Source organism: Gorilla gorilla, chromosome 23 (assembly GCF_029281585.2).
Source record: "Gorilla gorilla gorilla isolate KB3781 chromosome 23, NHGRI_mGorGor1-v2.1_pri, whole genome shotgun sequence".
Taxonomy (NCBI): Eukaryota; Metazoa; Chordata; class Mammalia; order Primates; family Hominidae; genus Gorilla; species Gorilla gorilla.
Window position 1 is genome coordinate 38,443,631 of NC_086018.1, and position 23,169 is coordinate 38,466,799.

The window sequence follows — 23,169 nt, forward strand, 5'->3', positions numbered from 1 at the left end:
CCACAGCACTAGGTAAATACCAAGGCAAAGAAGGCTCAGAAGAGGGGTTCAGGGACCCGTCTGAGGGGCCCCAGGGCTCTCAAGCATTGAGAATCATCGTTCAAAACCTGGAGCTCACCACGTAACAGCCTTTGGCACTGATACTAGAAGACAAGTTGGAGAAGCTGAGACACAATAGCTGGTCAGAAGAACCAGAAACGAAGACCAAGAAAAGAATTCAAGATAGGGCCAGGTGCAGTGGATCATGCCTGTAATCCCAGCACTCTGGGAGGCTCAGGCTGGCAGATCACCTGAGGGCAGAAGTTCAAGACCAACCTGGCCAACATGACGAAACCCTGTCTCTACTAAAAATACGAAAATTAGCTGGGTGTGGTGGCGGGCACCTGTAATGCCAGCTACTCGGGAGGCTGAGGCACAACAATCGCTTGAAACTGGGAGGCGGAGGTTGCAGTGAACCAAGATTGCACCACTGCACTCCAGCCTGGGTGACAGAGTGAGACTCCGTCTCAAAAAAAAAAAAAAAAAAAAAAAAGAATTCAAGATAATAATGACCAATCCCAAAAGACTGTTTCATTTTATAGTAATAATAACATTATAATCTCACTGGATCCTCTTCATAGCCCATGAGGCAGGGACTGTTATTTCATGTGTGATGAAACTGACACTGGCTGAGATGCAGTAACCTGCCAGATCATTCATTCATCGAGTGGTGGACCCCAGCCCAGGTCTAGTTCTGCCTTCCCTTTCTTCCCTTGTCTAAACCTTCTGACAAATGTGTCAGTTTCTCTCAGTCCCTGAGTAGGCCAGCTTAGTCTGTGCTCCTCTTTCCTCATTTTTAATTCTTCTCTCTGATAGCAGATTCAGCAACTTCAATGGCTACTTCTGCCAGGTGAAAGGAGGAGAGAGCACTGGCCCCTCTTCCTTCAGGTTTGTGTCAGGACTTCCTGTTGGGTGTTTCTCAGTTCATCTGGGGAGAGGCTGGAGAAGCCACAGCAAATGCTCTTGGTGCACTGGGGTTTGAGGTGGAGAGGGCAACTCCTGTGTGTGTCCCGCCAGCTTTGTTAAAAGCCACCATGTGGAGGGTAGCCTAGTGAAGGGATGTAAGAGTGATACAGGTAAGCCCTGAGCTTTCCTGACTGTAGGAGCAAATGACAATGGGGAGTCAGATCACCTCAAGTTCCATGCCAAGGAGGTAAGACACGAGGAAGCAGAAAATAGGTTTCCAAGTTTAGGCCTCTGCCAATTGAAGAAAAAAAGGACTTAAAAGTTACCCCATAAATGTGTGTCCAACTACGAGGGCTGCATTCATCTTAGACTCCATCTCCCCTCTCCCTGCTACCTTAATAGCTTTGCTAGGAGAAGCCAGCGTATTACTCAAAACTGCATTTTCCCAGACACTCCAAGAAAGCAGTCTCTAGAAAGAGAAGCCCCCAAAGACCAATGCAAAGACAAGAGCCATGTGTGTTTATAAGAATATATATATTCAATATCAGAGGGCAGTTCTCGATCCTTTCCTGCTGCCCCAGGAGCTGGTTCCATTGGAGCTCTTGTGTGGCTTTGTGTGAACAAAGGAAGTGTGCAGAAAATCCTGAAAGGAAAAATAAGCAAGCTCCCCAGAGAAAACAAATGAACAGAAGTGGCCAAGAGGTGTGCCGTTCTTAATCACAGTTTCAGTTCTAGATGTGGACCCCACCCCTGGCTGGCTACAACTACCAATTAATATTTTGTTCCCTCTTTCCAGCACCCATTTTCTTTCTCTCCTAACTTGTTTGCTGCCTAAATTAAATGAGGTCATTTGTCAATTAAAGACATAAAAGGTGAAAAACTGTTTCCACTTTATTTTTAAATACATACTGGCATCCAGGCCAGGCGCAGTGGCTCACGCCTGTAATCCCAGCACTTTGGGAGGCCGAGGCAGGTGGATCACCTGAGGTCAGGAGTTCAAGACCAGCCTGGCCAACATGGTGAAACCATCCCCCACTACTAAAAATACAAAAATTAGCTGGGTGTGGTGGTGCACGCCTATAATCCCAGCTACTCTGGAGGCTGAGGCAGGAGAACTGCTTAAACCTGGGAGGCGAAGGTTGCAGCGAGCCGAGACCATGACACTGTACTCCAACCTGGGTGACACAACAAGACTCTGACTCGGGGGGAAAAAATATATACATATATATATATATATATATATATATATATATATATATATACACACACACACACATATATATATACATATATATATACACACACACACACACACACATACACACACACACACACACACAGGCATCCAATATATAGCAAAGGAGGAGCTCAGTGCTGTGCTCAGTGTGTCAACACAGATGTGTGATGACAGCGCAGGGGCCCCAGGGCCAGAATGGTCTTGATTTAATCTGGCACTAAAGAGTAAGTATGAAGACTCTTAAAAACCAACCTACCTTGGTAATTTAGGACATCAAGCCAACACTTTTCCCTTGCCAGCTCCAGATTTACTTAAACAAGTAGGTAAATGAGTCTTCTAGGATTCACAAGCAGTTCTAGAAATGCCTCTGAGCAAGGAATGACAACAATTCATTACGAAACCTCATTTCCTCATCACTATCATGAAGGAATATGTATTAAGTGTCTAGGTCTGAATGTTGCTTTATTAGGTGTTATCGTAATAAAAATGATGGTTCCTATCTCTGATAATATGCCAGAAGCTCATCAACAATTCTGTAACCAGAGGAACTCAAAGGCTATGAACATAATACACTTAATAGAGGTCACTGGAGTGCCACAGTCCAAGCAGCCCTTCTTTCAGGCAAGCCTGCTGGGTTTCTTTTTCCAGTGTGGAAGCAGGGAGCATATACACAGAACATCAATGAGGGCTACATGTGTGTATGGGAATAAACCCATTTAACAAACGAGGTAGAAACTAGAAATATTTCCATCCATCCATCCCTCCATCTGCCCGCCCATCCACCCATCCATCCATGTATCCAATAAGCAGCCCTTAAGTAAGCACTATGTCAGTCACTGAGGATAAGAATATACAGATGGGGTCCCAGTCCTCAAAAAGATGATGGTCTAGTGGGGAAAAGAGACAAATATAAGATGGAAGTAAAATAGTAGTGGTAATTTAAGGTGCTGTAAAGGACAAAAGAGGCAAAATTTAACCTGGGGGAACAGTGTGTAAATGAATTGAATAGGAACACCAAAGCCAGACAAGGAAGAGTGGGGAGATAGCTGAGGCTAAGGAAGAACTAGAACACAAACATGAAGGTATAAAAGAACAAGGCAAGCTCAAAGAACTACACGTAGTTTGATATGGTTGAACCAAGGAATTCAAGTGAGGATAATGTGGCTACAAGAATAAGCTGGGTCCACTCCATTAAGAACTTTAATGGGCTAGGCACAGCGGCTCACACCTGTAATCCCAGCACTTTGGGAGGCCGAGGTCGGGGGGGATCACTTGAGGTCAGGAGTTCAAAACCAACCTGGCCAACATGGTGAAACCCCGTCTCTACTAAACAGACAAAAATTAGCCGGGTGTGGTTACGCACACCTGTAATCCCAGCTCCTCAGGAGGCTGAGGCAGGAGAATTGCTTGAATCCAGGAGGCAGGAGGCAGAGGTTGCAGTCAGCCAAGATCATGCCACTGCACTCTAGCCTGAGCGACAGAGCAAGACTGTCTCAAAAAAACAAAAACAAAAACAAACAAACAAAAAAAACAATGTACTACTGTAGAGGCTTCTGCTTCAGATGGGGTAGACATTTTTCTGTATTTTTGTCACTAAGTACTAGTTAAAACTCTGAACATTCTATATAAAACAAGCAAAAGTAGATTCTGTAAGGTGGAGAGAACTAGCTAGGGACCATGGGACCCAAAAAAAGAGACATGGTGGTAAGTTCCCCACACCCTCCCTTTTTGTTTCTGCTTCATATATCCAGGCTTAAAGCTGAAAATGTTGGCAACCCAAAAATGCCAATGGGTACAGACAAAAAAAAAGCCCTAGCAAAATATGTCTCTCTAGCCAAAGGATTAGGAAAGGGCAGCCCAGCACAACAGAAAACTTTTAGATACTTGTTCTACTCCAAATACCACAGAAAAAAATGGTGGTCTCATTCCCACCTCCCCCTAAAGGCCAAGTTAGGAATCTAGACTTCCATCCTTGCAAGGGTGTAATGAGATGCCCCAATACCCTTGGCTGGGATGGTGTCAGAAAGGGCCAAGTAGGAAGCTGCTTTCATTCCCACCAACCAGTAACAAACACCCCTCCCTATCTGGCATTCATAAGGCACCTCTCCCAGTCCCTGCTGGATGATGTCAGAGGAGGGCTGGTGGAGAGCCATGACTTTTGCCACTGCCCAGTGGTAACAGCATGCACCCCCACCATGGTGTGCATATAGACTACATTGGGAGCTGGAATTCTCGCCCCGAATGAGAAGTCCCTCTCCTACCACCAACTCAAATGTCAATGGCTGCCAAATGAGGAACCTGAACTTCTATTTCCACCTGGTCATAACGAGATGGCACCATCCCCACCTTCCCTATTGAACCAGATTCAAAGGGTCAGCTAAAACAGGAAAGAAAATACAGAGACTCCTAACATATTACAAACATATTACAGCAGAATAAAGGAGACAAAGGAAAGATTCAGTGAACCAGAATACAGAATAGAAATACCCAATCTGAACAACAGAAAGAAAAGAGACTGGGGAAGGGAAATAAAAGAACAGAGCCCCAGGAGCCTGTGAGACTTTAATAAAAAATCTAACATTGGGTCACAGAAGTGATGAAAGAGAGGAAAAAGACGGTGGGGCTGAAACGGTTCTTACATTAATTGCCGAAAACTTCCCAAATTTGGCAAGATATGTAAGTCTACAGATTCAACAAGCCAAGTTAAACCCCAAATAAGATAAACTGGAAAAAAAATTATAGTAACATAAGCCATAATTAAACTTTGGAAAACTAAAAGAAAAAATCTTTAACTCAGAGAAAAACAATTTGAATGACAGCATATTTCTCATCAGAAACCATGGAGCCCAAAGGAAGTGGCACGATATTTTTCACGTGCTATTAAGGACTGCATCCTGAGATCAACGTGTAGCCACCACATTCATCAGGGGAGGGATACGTGGCAAGGGAAGGATATAATGACAACTGCATGGAGGGGGGCAGGGGAGTTGCTTCTGACTTGATGTTTTATGTTTAAAAAAAAAAAAAATGAGGGCCTGGTGCAGTGGCTCACACCCGTAACCCCAGCACCCTGGGAGGCCAAGGCCAGTGGATCACTTGAGGCCAGGAGTTTGGCACCAGCTTGGGCAATGTGGCGGCACCCACTCTACAAAAAACTTTAAAAATTAGTCAGGCATGGTGGCAATCACCTGTAGTCCCAGCTACTTGGGAGGCTGAGATGGAAGAATCGCCTGAGCTGGGGAGGTCCAGGCTGCAGTGAGCCGTGATCACACCACTACACTCCAGCCTGGGCAACAGAATAAGAGCCTGTCTCAAATAAATAAATAAAAATTATCAAGAATACACCTGGTGACTGCCATATATTAATTTCATTACCCCCAACATACACACTCTCACAACTCCCTTCCCTCCCTCAATTTTGCATTTTTCAAACCTACAGAAACACTGAAAGAACAAATAATGAACAGCTTTATAACTCTGACCTAGATTGACCAGTTATCTTTTAGCCATATTTATTCTCTTTCTCTCATATACCATAATTTTCTTCACTTATGGAATCACTTGAAAGTTGCAGATATCAGTTATGACATTTTACCCCTAAATTCTTCAGTGTGCATTTCCTAAGAATAAGGACATTTTCTTACATAACTAAGATACTTTTATCGCACCTGAAAAAATTAATTCAATATAACCTACAGTCCATATCTGAATTTCCTCAATTGCCTCCAAAATGTTCTTTTATAGCTGTTTAGATTTTTCCCCCAAGCCAAGGTGTTTTTTTGTTTTTTTTTTTTTGAGACGGAGTCTTGCTCTGTTGCCCAGGCTGGAGTGCAATGGCACAATCTCGGTGGCGCAATCTCGGCTCACTGCAACCTCCACCTCCTGGGATCAAGCCATTCTCCTGCCTCAGCCTCCTGAGTAGCTGGGATTACAGGCACCCACCACCATGCCCGGCTAATTTTCTGTATTTTTAGTAAAGACGGGGTTTCACCATGTTGGTCAGGCTGGTCTCGAACTCCTCACCTCGTGATCCACCTGCCTTGGCCTCCCAAAGTGCTGGGATTACAGGCATGACCCACCACACCTGGTCCCAAGATTTAATCAAGAATCATGCACTGCATTTGGTTGTTGTCAATTTGGTCACAATCTAGAACAGTACCCCTACCTTTTTCATTTTCATGACACTGACTTACGTATCTAAGCTGTTTGTCTTGCACAATGTTCTGTATTCTAAATTTGCTTCCTCATGATTAGATTTAGGTTAAACATTTTTGGCAAGAAGAAAACATAGGTATATGTACTTCTTAACATCAAGGGGCACATGTTGTCAGGCTGTATAACCAGTGATGGTGCTAAAAGTTTGAAAGGTGACACCAGATCTGTCTTTGTAATTAACACATAATCTATGGGGTATCATTTTGATGCCACGTGAAAATCCTGTTTTCCCACAACTAACTGCCTAATAACAGTTTTAGCATCTATTGATGATCCTTGTGTGAACTGATTTTTACAAAATTGATTTTTTCAATAAAATTGCAAAATAGCAAGGACTGCATTTTTATGATCACTCTAGTAATGTTCAAGAGGCCACTTAAAAGAACAAATTGGAGTGACTGGGTGAATAGTTGTGCTATTAACACTCCCGGACAGGTGATCCAGGGCGAGTAAACTTAGGGAAGTGGGGGAGAAACTGTGTTCTGTCTTGGAGAATCACAGAACTCAAGGACAGGCATGAAGAGAGCCCACCCAGCACAGGAATCTGAGGAGGGCCACAGAGGCAGGAGGGGAGGAGGCAAAGCTATTACCCCAAGTAAGCTTCAAGAAAAAGCCTGTAGACAGAAAGACAGAGAGACACTAACAGTGGGGAAGTCAGGCAAAATAAGACTTATAAAGTTTCCAGAGAATCACTTATGCTTAGGACATAGCCAGTGGTCTCAGAGCTATGCCAGTGGATTGGCGGAAGCACAAACTTACTGCAACAGATTAAAGAGTGAATAAGAAGTGAGAAAGTGGAGTCAGAGGTATGAGTCCCCTAAGACATTACTTACAGATATGCTAACAGTTCATTACTCATTCATTCTTCCAATAAATACCTGCGAGCCTACATGTGTCGGACCCTGTTTTAGTGTTGGGTTATTCATGTTTTCGTGGAGCTTATACTCAATTGAAGAAAGATATACATAAAACAAACATGTAACACAGCAGGAGGCAGTATATGCTATGAAGAACTATAAAGCAAGTTATAAGTGACAGTGATGGGGTGAGGTCATTTTATATGGAGTGGTCAGGGAAAGACTTTCCGATAAGGTGACATTTGGCTGGGGGTGGCAGCTCATGCCTGTAATCCTAGCACTTTGGGAGGCCAAGGCAAGCAGATCACTTGAGGTCAGAAGTTCAAGACCAGCCTGGGCAATATAGTGAAACTCCGTCTCTATGAAAAATACAAAAATTAGGCATGGTGGCGCGCACCTGTAGTCCGATCTATTTGGGGGAGCCGAGGCAGGAGGACTGTTTGAGGCCAGGAGGTTGAGGCTGTGATGAGCTAAGACTGAGCCACTGCTCTCCAGCCTAAGTAACAAAGTGAGTCTTTGTTTCAGAAAAAAAAGAAAAAAGAAAGAAAAAGTGACATTGGAGGAGAGATGTAAAAAAAGGGAGTGAGCCCTGCAGTCCTCTGGGAGACAGCCCTCCAAGCAGAGAACAGCATGTGCAAAGGCTCTCAGTGGGATCCTGCCTGCATGGCATCAAGGAGGCCAGGGTGGCAGGAAACAAGAAGAGTGGGTGGAAACACAGGGAGACAAAGCCACACAGGACCCTGTAAAACTGTGAACTATAATGAGAAGAAATAAAGCAGAATGGTGCCTGCGAACCTTGACACTGACAAAAAGGCTTCTGAGGTAACATAAATAAACAGGTTTGCTGAAAATGGTCTCCTTGTTTTCCCCAATAACCTCCACGATGTGTTAGAAATTACCTCACTTCAGCTTCTCTGTACTATTTTCCACATTTTACAGTTGGGAAATGACTTTCCTGAGATCACATCCTAATCAACTACAGAATGAACACTAGACTCTGGTTCTTTTGATTCTAAATCTTTTTATTTACATATATTTCATCAAGAGGTGGCAGAAGGTAAAGGAGTATAGAAAACGAAGTGTGTGATATGCCCGGTGTGGTTGTAATTCCAACACTTTGGGAGGCCAAGGAGGGCATATTGCTTGAGCCCAGGAGTTCAAGCTAGCGAGACCCCATCTCTACAAAAAAATTAGCTGGGGCTGGGCGTGGTGGCTTACGCCTGTAATCCCAACACTTTGGGAGTACGAGGTGGGCAGATCACGAGGTCAAGAGATCAAGACCATCCTGGCCAACACGGTGAAACCCCATCTCTACTAAAAATACAAAAATCAGCTGGGTGTGATGGTGCACGCCTGTAATCCCAGCTGCTCGGGAGGCTGAGGCAGGAGAATCGCTTGAACCCGGGTAGCAGAGGTTGCAGCCAGCCAAGATCACACCACTGCACTCCAGCCTGGGCAACAGAGCGAGACTCTGTCTCAAAAAAATAAATAAATTAGCTGGGTGTGGTGGCACACCCCTGTGATCCCAGCTACTAGGGAGGCTGAGGTGGGAGGATCACTTGAGCCCAGGAGGCAAAGGTTGCTGTGAGCCAAGATCACACCACTGCACTCCAGCCTAGGCAACAGAACTAGACCTGTCTCTAAATAAAAAACCCCAAGATGAAACAAAATGCGTGATGGGTTACCAAACAAATAACAGACAACAGTGATTTTAATCTAGTCTTTCACATTTGGCCATCTTTTCCTAGCTATTCCTTTGGAAATAAATGCTGCCTTGTCATTTTCTCTAATATTGGCAATGAGACAGCAGGGAAGGCTTCAGATCTAACCTCAGAAAATGTCAAAGGGGCACAAATTCTCCTATTTCTTTTCCCTTCAGCACAGCAGAAAAGAGAGTCACTGTATAATCAAACTCCATCCAAAGTTAACCGAGTCTTTTGCCACATCCTTTGGCCCTAGCATTAGTTTCTCATACAGCTTTAGGCAGTTAACTGACTTGCCAAAAATGACCAGCAATATGGTACAAAGCTATGAGAGAGGCAGGCAAGCCAGGCTTTTCCGAGCATTGGAGATGAACGCTCAGAATTTTTCTGTACCCAGTCATCTTATATGCAAAAGCGTCAGCTGTCTTAGAAATCTGCCATTAACTCTCAGCCGGGCGCAGTGGCTCACGCCTGTAATCCCAGCACTTTGGGAGGCCGAGGCGGGTGGACCATGAGGTCAGGAGATTGAGACCATCTCGGCTAACATAGTGAAACCCCGTCTCTACTAAAAATACAAAAACAATTAGCCGGGCGTGGTGGCGGGCGCCTGTAGTCCCAGCTACTCTGGAGGCTGAGGCAGGAGAATGGCGTGAACCCAGGAGGCGGAGCTTGCAGTAAGCCGAGATTGCGCCACTACACTCCAGCCTGGGTGACAGAACAAGACTCGGTCTCCAAACGAGAAAAAAAAAAAAAAAGAAAGAAAAGAACGGAAATTTGCCATTAACTCTTGAATCGTGGGGACAGGGCAATCTTCTATTTCAGAACTCTTGGGAAGAAGAGAATAAAAATATTCTGTGCCATACTAAAAATGAAAAGGGGGAAGAGGCCAGCAGTCCACAGCCCAGGGTTTCTCCAAGTGTAGTTCAAGAATCATTTGCATGAAAATGTCTGTGGTGTGCAAGAATCTCTTGGAATGCAGATTCCTAGGCCTTAAGAATAATCTTTAGTAAGCTCTTTGGGTAATGCTAGAGCCACTAAATTCGAAAAACATTGCTTCCCTAATCTAACAAAGGCAAAGAAGAGGTGAGAAAGTAAGAATTTTATTTGCTTATTCTCTAACACCAGGTGCTGATTAAAACTACACTTGGTAAAGGACTTGCTGAATTTTCTCAATAGCTTGATTCAAAATGTCAATTCTGTTGGCTGTGTGGGTAAAGAGTTTTAATTTCCTGGACTCTTTCAGGATCATTGCAATGCATATTTTTCTGGGAGTCAGAGAATCTGGGCTTTTTGCCATCTTCCTCACACCCTGGCTAGGGCTTAATTCAGATGGGATGGATTCCACACCCTGATATTTTTATCAGGGGCATGGTAGTCACCCAATGGAAAGCAGCTACAGAAATGCAGTCCTTGGTCTTAGCACCCAAAAGGTGAGGAGCACAGAGGTTCACTGGCAGTGCAGGGAATGGAGAGGGTCCCTCACACACTGAGTGACAGAAGAGGCTGGCTGTGTCACTGGTGTGTAAGGGTTGACACTAGCATTAGATAGGATTTTTCTTAGGATTCCATATCCGGGTAGATCAGAATCTCTTAACCTAGAGCACACTGTACCCACTTTAGAGCAGCTATAGATCCCTGGAACTATGTGAATTTTAGGTGCTTGCTTAGACAACTCTGAGAGGATGTGGAAGACTCCCTATGAAGAATGTATGGCACAAAAGAAATAAAGAACCTCTGATGTACCAAAGGGTTATTATGACAGAAGAAGAAAGATGCCCATGGCCTTCAAATGAACAGCAACCTGAAAGCACTTGTACTGAAGCGCTTACAAATGACACTTCCACCACCTGATCTCACCAACTATGGATCCTACTTTGATGCTGTTTTCAATTTTTTTTAATAGTGTATTTATTTATTCATTTTTGAGATGGAGTCTAACTCTGTCGCCCAGGCTGGAGTGCAGTGGTGCAATCTAGGCTCACTGCAGCCTCCATCTCCCAGATTCAAGTGATTCTCCTGTCTCAGCCTCCCAAGTAGCTGGGATTACAGGCGCCTGCCACCACAGCTGGCTAATTTTTTTTTTTTTTTAAAGTAGAAACAGGGTTTCATCACATTGGCCAGGCTGATCTCAACCACCTGACCTCAAGTGATCCACCCACCTCAATCTCCCAAAGTGCTGGGATTACAGGCTTGAGCCACCACACGCAGCCTCTTCAATTTTCAAAGATTTTTTAAAGTTGAAATTTTGGCGAAAGCATAGCAGGCTATCATCACAAAAATTCCAATGTGGACAAGAACCAGTATAAACTGTGACTTTCAGGAATTAGCACAGGGTTTGTAGCCAGAAAACCCGGATTGGGTCTGCCTATCTTTCAGTGCCTGTGTAACCTACAGCAAGTCCCATGACCCCTCTGAGGCTCACTAGCCCCATCTGCAAAATGGCAATTATACTAACTGCTGCACTGGGTAATTATTAGCATTAAAATGAAAGTGCTTTGTCATCTGCTAGAAGCTATGTTAAGTTTAAGGGCTGTTACTGATGTAGCTTTTTTTCTTTATTACCATTCTGGAAGAAACAGCAGGTATATGGAGTCAAATGCTGAGAGCTAATTGGACCGGGCTTGACTTCCATTTTTTGTCTTTCTGTTTTTAGCTGACACACTAAAAATGCCTACAAAAATCCTTTAACAAAGACCATCAACCAAAGAGTTGTCAACAGTTCGAGAGACTGACCATGATAAATGAGCACCAAAACTAAGTTCATGTGAATCAATGAAAGAATTTGGGTGGTGGGGTGTGGAGAAGGGACTACATATTCTGGGGCAAGCAACGATCCAAACTAGCAGTCATAAAGGGTTCTTCATACACATCCTGTTTTGGTATGCACGCTTGCCACCACCCCTGTTTTGGCACCAGCTATCACCCCTACCCAAACCAGCAGGAAGACCAACTCCCAAAAATGAATGTAAGAAGTGGAGACGCAGGATGCTCAATCTTTTCCTTCCCAAGAGTGCAAACTGCTCCAGCATCTCCTGCTCTTGACCCACTGATGGTCAAAGAGGCTCAAGACTGAGACAGGTGAGCACACAATCTCATTTAGCACGAGTATCGACACAGGGAATTCCAAAAGGTTAACATACCAGTGGTCAAATATTTTGAATCTGACCTTCTAGGCTTCTCTTTGACATAGGCCAGGCATGTTTATATCTAGCTTTCATACCACAGCCCAGTCTAAGACCCTGGATCAGTCTATTTTCACTCCAGTATACTTTTTGGCAAAGTGCAAACCAATTTTTTAAAAAAAGCTACTGCCTCTTTCTGAAGTCCCCATAATCAATATGTCTAAGTGATCTGTTTAGAATACAAGTTCCAGATTACCTGTGCCCTCCTGCAAATAACATCCCACCTGGCTGAAGTTTTTTTTTTTTTTTTTTTTTTTTTGAGACAGAGTCTCGCCCTGTAGCCAAGGCTGGAGTGCAGTGGTGTGATCTCGGCTCACTGCCACCTCTGCCTCCCAGGTTCAAGCGATTCTCCTGCCTCAGCCTCCCGAGTAGCTGGGACGACAGGCGCGTGCCATCACACCCAGCTAATTTTTTGTATTTTTAGTAGAGACAGGGGTTTCACCACGTTGGCCAGGATGGTCTTGATCTGTTGACCTCGTGATCCACCTGCCTCGGCCTCCCCAAGTGCTGGGATTACTGGCATAAGCTATCGTGCCTGGCCTGAAGACTTTTAAATCACCACCATCATCAGTTATCTATCAGGACTCCCCTTGGGCATGTGATTAAGATGTGTATTGTTCAGGTAAAATAGATGAGTAGTACCTACAAGTGGCGTTATAACCTTCTTTTACTCTTGATAAGAAGTTAGCCTTGGATATCTCAGATTCTTCAATAACCAATTATTAATGAAACTTGACACCTGCTGTACTTTTTAGACATCAAACTGTAACAAGAACTCATATCAAAAAGACTACTTTCGGCCAGGCACAATGGCTCATGACTATAATCCCAGCACTTTGGGGAGGTCGAGGTGAACGGATCACCTGAGGTCAGGAGTTCGAGCATGGTGAAACCTCGTCTCTACTAAAAATACAAAAATTAGCCGGGCGTGGGTGGCAGGCGCCTGTAATCCCAGCTACCTGGGAGGCCGAGGCAATTGCTTGAACCCAGGAGGCAGAGGATTCAGTGAGCCAAGATCGCCCCACTGCACTCCTGCCTGGGCAACAGAGCAACACTCTGTCTCAAAAAAAAAAAAAAAGATGATGACGACTACTTTTTATGGCCTATTCAACACAGCTCATGGTTGGATTCTTCTTCGGACCGAACCACGAATACACTCAGAACATGAACACACCACTCACTGCAGAGTATTATTTAAGGATTTGTTGGCAACTGGCCAAGAAGGAGGTTCTATGCTAGTCACTGATCACTGAGGTAGAAACACACTCTACAACAGCAGAAGCGAGACAAGGACGTTGACACAAATGCAACATAAAATGCCTGGAACTGATGTGCCTTCTCCTGTGATAAAAGAGAAGATTCCTGAAGCCACATACCTAACACAATTTTTTCTCAGCTTCAACTCTAGGGATCAGGTCAGCCTCACTTCTGGAAAACACGTTTCACTGTGATGTTTACCAAATGCAACTTAAACTAGGGATTCAACTACAATTACACAGTCACATTCCTGTAGTGTGGACACATCATCTCACTAGGTAGGGTTCTCTGCTTCTTAAAGAACGAAAAGATAAGGAAACGATCACCAAATGGGTTACACCACCATATCCTGCAACTGAGCTCTGACGGAAGTGGGAGTCCGAGGGCACTGACCGGACTGGGGCAGAGGGCCAACTGCAGGGTTTGGGGAAAGCCTTTTCTGGGCTCCTATTGGAAAGGGGCACTGGGTGGATCATAGCCAAACTTCTTTGACACACAGGGGCAGCAGTTGAGAGATGATCACACAGAGCTTTCAGTAACTCCCAAATGGACTAGAGCATATGAGAGATGATAAAGGCCCAGAGAGAGAGGATTTGCCCTTGCCTTAGTCGCCACCCAAACTCACTCACTGATGAAGTATCCACTGAGACTCAATGTCTTTGATAGTGTAACACTCCACTTAAAAGCAAACAAGTGATATTTTCTTGAAACCTACAATTTTAGTTAAAAAAAAAAATTGTTAAAAAAAAAAATAGGAGTGGGGATGGAGGACAGATCACTCTCAAACCAGACCCTCATCTGCCCTGGAATCACTACTGCATTCCCACTGGTAAACATTTCTGTCTCTTGGTAAGTTGCCCAGAAATTTAAAAACATTTCTAACACAGCCACTTGTTTGTTTGGTTTCAAGAGAAAGAGGTTAAAAAGAAACATCTACTCCCAGGAAGAGGGCAAGCTCATAAAATGATAGTCCTGCTAATACATGACCAAAAGGAGAATGATCTTAACAGAGTAGTACCATGCTGACTAGTGGTTCTTTGATTTCTAACAATTTATAGCAATTGTCTTTTAATCCACTGATCGGAAAGAAAGTAAAAGTAAGAACTGTATTTATTGGAAAACAGTTCCTATTCCTTTTGGGTGGGGGTGTGAGGGAGGCAGGGTCTCACTCTGTTGCCCAGGCTAGAGTGCAGTGGCACAAGCTCAGCTCCCAGGCTAAGCGATCCTCTTGCCTCAGCCTCCTAAGCTGTGACTACAGGCACTTGCTACCACATCCGGCTAATTTCTGTATTTTTTGTAGAGATGAGATTTCGCCATGTTGTCCAGGCTGGTCTCAAACTCCTGAGCTCAAGCAATCCACTCACCTTGGCCTCCCAAAGTGCTGAAATTACAGGCACGAGCCACTACACCCAGCCCAGTTCCATTCCTAAATACTAGTTTTGACATAACTTAGAGGTAGGTGTGTGTGTGTGTGTGTGTGTGTGTGTGTGTGTATTAAAGCTGCTTTCATAGTCACAACATCAAGATGGTGGATCCAAGCTCCTCCATTCTTAAATGAGAATATTACTTCCTACATTTCAAAAGCATGAACAATACATCATCTCATTTGATCTCCAAACTAACTCTGTGGGTAAGTTATCACTCCATGGGTAACTAATTCTGTGGGTAACCTTTAAGATGGGTTATTATCCCAACTATACGAAACTGGGAGTTCAGAAAAGTTACTAAGTTGCCCAAAGTCTTCTAACTCCGAAGTAACAGAGCAAGGTCTAAGACTCTCTTTCTTTTGTTCGTATGCATGTATGTATATATTTGTGTATTTATCTTGAGACAGGGTCTTGCTCTGTCATCCAGGCTGGAGTGCAGTGGCATGAACGCAGCTCACTACAACCTCGACCTTCTGGGTTTAAGGCTCAAGCCATCCTCCTGTCTCAGCCTACTAAGTTGCTAAGGCCACAAGCATGTGATATCATGCCTGGCTAATTTTTAAAAACTTTTTGGAGAGATGGGGGTCTATCTTGCCCCAACTGGTTTCAAACTCCTGGGCTCAAGAGACCTTCCTGCCTTGGCCTCCCCATGTGCTGGGACTGCAAATGTGAGCCACTGTGCCTGGCCTAAAACTCCACTTTCTAATACAGTAGCAACTAGCCAAATGTGACTATTTAATTAGAATAGCCACATGTGCCTATTTAAATCTAAATTAATTAAAATTAAATAAAAATTAAAATTCAGTTTTTCAACTCAAGTATGTTCAACAGCACATGCAGCTAATGGTTAGTCTTATAGAAATAGTTCTACCTTCACTTAACATACTATTGGACAGGGCTGGTCTAGCAGCTAGTTCTTTTGAATTCATAACTTGGAGAAAAGATCCCATGGCGGCCGGGCGCGGTGGCTCACACCTGTAATCCCAGCACTTTGGGAGGCCGAGGAGGGCGGATCACGAGGTCAGGAGATCGAGACCATCCTGGCTAACACGGTGAAACCCCGTCTCTACTAAAAATACAAAAAAATTTGCCAGGCATGGTGGCGGGTGCCTGTAGTCCCAGCTACTCAGGAGGCCGAGGCAGGAGAATGGTGTGAACCTGGGAGGCGGAGCTTGCAGTGAGCCAAGATCGCGCCACTGCACTCCAGCCTGGGTGACAGAGCCAGATGCAGTCTCAAAAAAAAAAAAAAAAAAAAAAACATATGGAGTGGAGTTAGTGGGAGTCAGCAGGATGACAGGGTGTCGGGGTGGCAGAGGATGTTGGAGATTACAGCAGGAGTTGGGGGACACAACAACAACAACAACAAGATCCCATGGCATCCCAGTATGTATGTATGTATTTATTTATGAGATGAAGTCTCACTCTGTCGCCCAGACTGGAGTGCAGTGGTGCAACCTCCACCTCCCATGTTCAAGCAATTCCCCCTGCTTCAGCCTCCCAAGTAGCTGGGACTACAGGCATGCACCACCACGCCTGGTTAATTTTTTTGTGTGTGTATTTTTAGTAGAGACTGGGTTTCGCCATGGTAACCAGGCTCGCCTCGAACTCCTGACCTCAAGTGATCCACCCGCCTCGGCCTCCCAAAGTGCTGGGATTACAGGTGTGAGCCACCAGGCTCAGCCCATCCAAGTATTGAATAAAGATAGCCTGATAGTGACAATGTCAAATCATAACCCCTTCCGGTCTTATTACGAGAAACACTGAAGATTTAGGAAGCTGGTTTATCTTTCCAGGGGTTATAAAAACTAAAAAACAAAAAATTACTTATTATTTTTAGCAGGGGGGTATACGAAAAATCTCCATATCTTCTGTTCAACTTTGCTGTGAAACTGAAACTTCTGTAAAAAAAAAAAATACTATTTTAAAAGATTCAGGGGAGCCTCTCTGCACCTATTCTGGTTCGGGGATTGTTCAATAAATAAAATTAAACTTAGGCCAGTTGCAGTGGCTCACGCCTGTGATCTCAGCACTTTGGGAGGCCGAGACAGGCAGATCACTTTGAGCCCAGAGTTTGAGACCAACCTGGGCAACACGGCAAAACCGCATTTCTACTAATACAAAAACTAGCTGGACGTGCTGTCCCGCACCTGTAGTCTCAGCTACTCAGAAGGCTGAGGTGGGAGGATGGTTTGAGCCAGGAGGCAGAGGTTGCAGTGAGCTGAGATTGCGCCACTGCACTCCAGCCTGGATAACAGAACCAGATCCTGTCTCAAAAATATATATAAACAAATTTTAAAAAGTTTTCTTTTGGCTCATTTTATATCTTTATTATCACCATTACTGTTACTATATCAGCTCAGCCTATCATAAAATAAGTTGTAGTCTCTGTATCCTTTGATTTCTTTTGTCATCTCTGCACAAACTGGGCTAGCCTAAGGTCCTAGATTCTGTTTACTGGTTACTAAATCCTGAACATCTCATTAGTGAGTCACAACCTAATCCATTTTTTAAAAAATTTAGTTTTAAAAGAGCTTTACCAAAATGTATTTGATTCACATGTACTAAGGAAAAAGAACGTTGAAACCTAGGTTGCATATTTGGTGAAGAATAATGTAAGTAACGATTCCCAAGTTACAAATAACAAAAACATCATTAAGAATTGCAGGACCAGGCATAGTGGCTCACGCCTGTAATCCCAGCACTTTGGGAGGCTGAGGTGGGCAGATCACCTGAGGTCAGGAGTTCAAGACCAGCCTGGCCAACATGGCGAAACCATGTCTCTACTATAAATACAAAAATTAGCTAGGCGTGGTGGCCGGTCCCTGTAATCTGAGCTACTTGGGAGGCTGAGGCAAGAAAATCGCTTGAACCCAGGAGGCGGAGGTTGCAGTGAGCTTAGATGGCGCCACTGCACTCCAATCCAGCCTGGGAGAGCAAGTGAGATTTTGTCAAGAAAGAAAAGAAAGAAAGAAAGGAAAGAAAAGAAAGAAAAGAAAAAGAAAGAGAGAGAGAGAGAGAGACAGACAGAAAGAGAGAGAGAGAAAGAAAGAAAGAAGGAAAGAAAGAAAAGAAAGAAGGAAAGAAAGAGAGAGAAAGAAAGAAAAAGAGAGAGAGAAATGCAACTTCAGACAGAGAGAGACCGTAGTAATCAATCCTGGCACTTTTAAGAAGAAATTTTAACTCTGCTATGGGTGCACAGGAACATCATTAAAAATGAAAAAAACAAGCTCTGTCAAGAAGACAGAGCAAGGTCTTCGAAGATCTATACGACAAAAATAATTATTTCCTCACGTGTTATTCAAGGTTTTTCTACTACTTGCACATGGGAAAATAATAAGTTGAGGGTTAACTGTAGCATTAGAAACATGGTACTATATGTTTTATTTCAAGGATTCTCAATTATAAAAGACTGACAAGAGACAAGCTTCTCTCACATCCAGAAAGAATACAGGAGGAGACCCTTTTCTGATTTGTCTAGGTCAGAAAAACTTCCATGTTTTCCTTTGAAAGGTTATCCTCTGCAACAGCTCTCATGCCAGAACGTTTTTCTTAATTTTCACCTTAACCTTATGACCTTGTACACCTTTAAACATCAAAGAGAAAGGCTGCAGGGAAAGCTTTGAGAACAAAGTGTACCAAATATGACCAGTTTCTTCTGTGAGTCTTCATCCTGGATACAGTGGCATTCCTGGTCTTAATCTTTGGATTTCAAGACCAGCTCCCTATCTCTGCCATCTGTCCTATCCCTCAAGATATGTGCGAGACATCATTAGTGAAAATTTAGGGCCTAGACTATACAAGCCTCTGCTATCTGGCACTCTGTATTTGGTAGAGTTAAGTGATGTTAAATTTGAAACTTATGTTTACATGATGAGAATAAAGAATACTGCGAAATGATTCTGTTTAATAGCACATCAGAAACCAACTTCTATATCTCACAGTTGAGATGCTATGAACAGAGCATATCAAGCAGTACAGAGAGGTATATAGGAATTAGGGGATTCTTTAATCCCTTCAACTTTATGGAAAGGTCATACCCCAACACTGAATGACATATAGAAACAGAACAACCCTGAAGGGAAGGGAACCACTGAAGCACACTGTGTCCTACAGATATGACGATGTCAGGACTGACAGCCAGTCCTACATGGTAACTATGTGCAAGTGTTTTGGAAGATGAGGTAGATGGGTTTTTTTCCTTCCTGGAGGCAGCAAAATTCAAAGGAGAAGAATTTGATAAAAGATATCAACCAGAAATGATGAGACAAAATACAGCCATAACTAACGTGCCCATTCCCTCGGCTTGAGGGCTCTGCCTACCTCCTAAGTTGTACAACAAACTTAAATCTGAGAGCTGTTTTCAGAAACACCTCAGGCTGGCCGGGCGTGGAGGCTCATGCCTGTAATCTCTGCACTTTGGAAGGCCGAGGTGGGCAGATCACTTGAGGTCAGGAGTTCGAGACCACCCTGGCCAACATGGCGAAACTCCATCTCTAAAATACAAAAATTAGCTGGGTATGGTGGTGCACACCTATAGTCCCAGCTACTCGGGAAGGCTGAGGCGAGATAATTGCTTGAACCCAGGAGGCGGAGGCTGCAGTGAGCCGAGATCGCGCCACTGCACTCCAGCCTAGGCGACACAGTGAGACTCTGTCTCAAAAAAAAAAAAAAAAAAGAAAAAGATATGGAGTGGAGGGTGAGGAGTGGGGTTAGTGGGAGTCAGCAGGATGACAGGGTGTTGGGGCAGCAGAGGATGTTGGAGATTACAAAAGGAGTTGGGGGACACAGGGTAGTGGTGAGGGAGGGTTACTCACTAGGTAGGGGTCTGGTAAATAAAAAAAAAAAAAAAGAGCCTCGTTTTTGGGAACACCAGACCCTATCCATGTACCAACAGGGACGTAAATGAGGAGGAAATTCACACCTGAAACTATTCCCAGTCCTCAACATTCTCTCTCATAATCTAAGCATTTCTTACCTACTTCCTTCTCTAGAAAAGCTGATAACAAGACTATGTCCATAGCTGAAGGTGGATCTTGGTATATGGGAAAATGCAATATTCTCATAGAAGCAGGTCATTTCTATTCCCACAGGAAAGGCAATTATTCTCACTTCACAGACACAGAGAACAACCCAAAGCATACAATTAGATATTCAGGACAATTTTAGAATCCAGGCTCCTGACAGAATGGGAGTGTTGTTTCAAACTCCATGCCCAGAATTCCAACAGGTTTTCAATAGAGCGGTATCTATTTCAGTTTGTCAGACTCTCTCTCTCATACACACATGCACACACTGCACTTTACAACTGGCTGTCTTCATTCATTCCTTCATTCAGTGCCAGGCACTGGGGACGGGACTGATAAAATATATATGTATATATATATATACACACACACACACACATATACACACACACACACACATATATATATATACATGAATGATACTTTCTCAAGGAGATCATAGTCTAGCAGGAGATACAAGCATATAAGCAGATAACCGCAATAACCAAAGCATCATTTGTCTTTTTGAGACGGGGTCTCGCTGTTGCCTAGGCTGGAGTGCAGTGGTGCAGACTCGGCTCACTGCAGCCTCCGCCTCCCAGGTTCAAGCAATACTCCTGCCTCAGCCTCTCAGGCACGCCACCATGCATGGCTAATTTTTGTATTTTTAGTAGAGATGGGGTTTCACCATGTTAGCCAGGCTGGTCTGGAATTCCTGACCTCAGGTGATCCACCCTCCTCGGCCTCCCAAAGTGCTGGGATTATAGGTGTGAGTCACCGCGCCTGGCCCATTTGTCTTAACAACATAGAATATTACAAGAAATGCTAAGTAAGGAGACTAATAGATAAATCCTATTAAACAATGATCTCCAGTAGCCCCTGTTACTACAGGAAAGACAGGAAAAAGAAAGCAGGGCACTCAATCTGTGCACTGCTTTTAGACCCTGAACATACTACAGGTCCTGAGAAGTAGCATTATGCTCTCAGAATTAGTGCTGTAATTACAGTTAGTAGCCCATGTGTCAGCACTGAATTGCTCTTTATTTTGTGTATGGGTACGTTTTGGCAGCCCAAATTTTGGCTGTTCAGTGTCTTGAGGGCAGGTACCATGCCTCTTAGTTCTTTAATCTTGGTAGCATCTAGGACTACCCTAGGCACAAAGTAGACACTAAGTATATGATGTCCTTGGTGAAAGGGACAAGTAGATGAGAAACTGGGTAGCTATCTTGTTTCTCCACAGTATGGACTGGGAGGTTTGGAGTGTATTGTAAAGCACAGCATTGCCTTACCTGATCACATTGCTGATACAATGAACAAGCCACCTAACACTTTAAGAACTGGGGGTAGAGATTCCTTCACTGGAGGGCCACAGAAGACAGCATAATGTAGGTAAATAGTCTGGCAGTGGACTGCAGTAAACAAAAAGATTAATTTGGGACTTAAGCTCCCTGGGCTGATGTTTAGGACAGAAATAGACCCCAAGCCGGGCAAGGTGGCTCACACCTGTAATCCCAGCACCTTGGGAGGGTTAGGCAGGAGGATCGCTTGAGCTCAGGAGTTCAAGACCAGTCTGAGCAACACAGGTAGACTCCATCTCTATAAAAAGTAAAAATAATTAGCCAGGCATGATGGCTCACACCTATAGTCCCAGGGCTATTCAGGAGGCTGAGGTGGGAAGATCTGCTTGAAAGCCAGAGAGGTGGAGGCTGCAGTGAGCCATGATCATGCCATTGCACTTTAGCCTGGATGACAGAGCAAGAACTTGTCTCAAAAAAAAAAAAAAAAAAAAAAAAAAAGTTAAAAGAAATAGACCCCAGGCTTCTTACACTTGTTATAAGGTTCTCTTAGAAATGGACCCTATCACTATTGTGGTAGGTCCATTCTGACTTGCTTAAAAGCCTTCAATGGCTTCCCATTGCACTTAAAACCAAATCCAGCTGGGCATGGTGATGCACACCAGTAGTCTCTGCCACTAAGGAGCCTGAGGTAGAAGGATTGCTTGAGCCCAGGAGGTTGAGTCCAGCCTTGGCAACACAGCAAGACCCCATCTCTTAAAAATTAAAATGAAGGCCGGACACAGTGGCTCAGGCTGTAATCCCAGCACTTTGGGAGGCTGAGGCAGGAGGATCACGAGACCAGGAGATCGAGACCAACCTGGCTAATACGGTGAAACCTCGTCTCTACTAAAAATACAAAAAAAAAAAAAAAAAAAAAATTAGCCAGGCGCCGTGGTGGGCACCTGTAGTCCCAGCTACTTGGAGGCTGAGGCAGGAGAATGGCGTGAACCCAGGAGGCGGAGCTTGCAGTGAGCCCAGATTGTGCCACTGCACTCCAGCCTGGGCAACAGAGGAAGACTCCGTCTTAAAAAAAATAAAATTAAATTAAAAGCCAAATCCACCTCCTCCATGTGGGTGATAATGCCCTGGCTCTAGCCCTGCCCACCTTACCCATCTTCACTTGCCCCTTCTCTCTCTCCACCATGCCCCAGCCACACTGGCTTACTTGATGATCTCCAAACACACCAACTTCTGGCCTGCACCAGGCCCAGACACTTGCTTTTTCTTCTCTCTGAGCCCTCTTCCTGCTTTCTGAATGGCCAGCTTCATCTGATCCTTTAGATCTCAGCTCAAATCTTTCCTCTTCAGTGAGGCCTTTCTTGAACATCTTATTCGAAGTGACCCCATCTTATTCCTATTACTTATTAACACACCAATCAGTTAATTTACTTGATAGTACTTACCAGGCTCTGAACTTACCAACTGCATTTCAAGGTGATCCCTGCTCTGAAATTTCTTGTCTACTACCAGTCTTGCCCTTCTAAATATAAATCACCTGAGAGCAAGAGCCAGATTTATCTTGCTGCATCAACTATCACATATTAGGTACTCAAAGATTTTGAATGAATGAATGAATGAATGAGAGCTAGGAAAATATGGTAGCAGTCAGCCAGCAGACAATGAGTTAAAGTGAAAAACATCAGTCCTCCCACCATGAAGCCAGAAGTTGTATGATTGTTTTTTGACTTACAGTGTATCCAAGTAGTGATAACACACAAACAGAAAAGAGAGAGAGCCTATGTTCTCTGCTGATGATTTAAAAAAGAAATGTCAGAAAGATCAAAACCTCACCAGCTCCAGTTTCAGCTCCGTTTATAATGCTGTTGGTATTAAAGGCAAATTTCCTTACTTCTAACAGATTCCAAGGTTTGGTTTCATTTTTCCCCTAAGGGATGGACTTCTGCACCCACTGAGCCCGGTGCTGTGATAGCGCCATCAACGACTCTACTCAGCCATGCTCATGCCCAGGCCAGCCTTAGAGTATCTCAGGATCTCACTCTACATAA

General features: G+C 44.0%; 1 protein-coding gene across 13 annotated transcripts in view; it reads right to left on the minus strand.

The window, feature by feature from the left end:
• The window catches only part of MRTFA (myocardin related transcription factor A), a 224,305-nt gene that overhangs the window by 29,393 nt on the left and 171,743 nt on the right, over positions 1 to 23,169 (minus strand). The window lies entirely within an intron of this gene.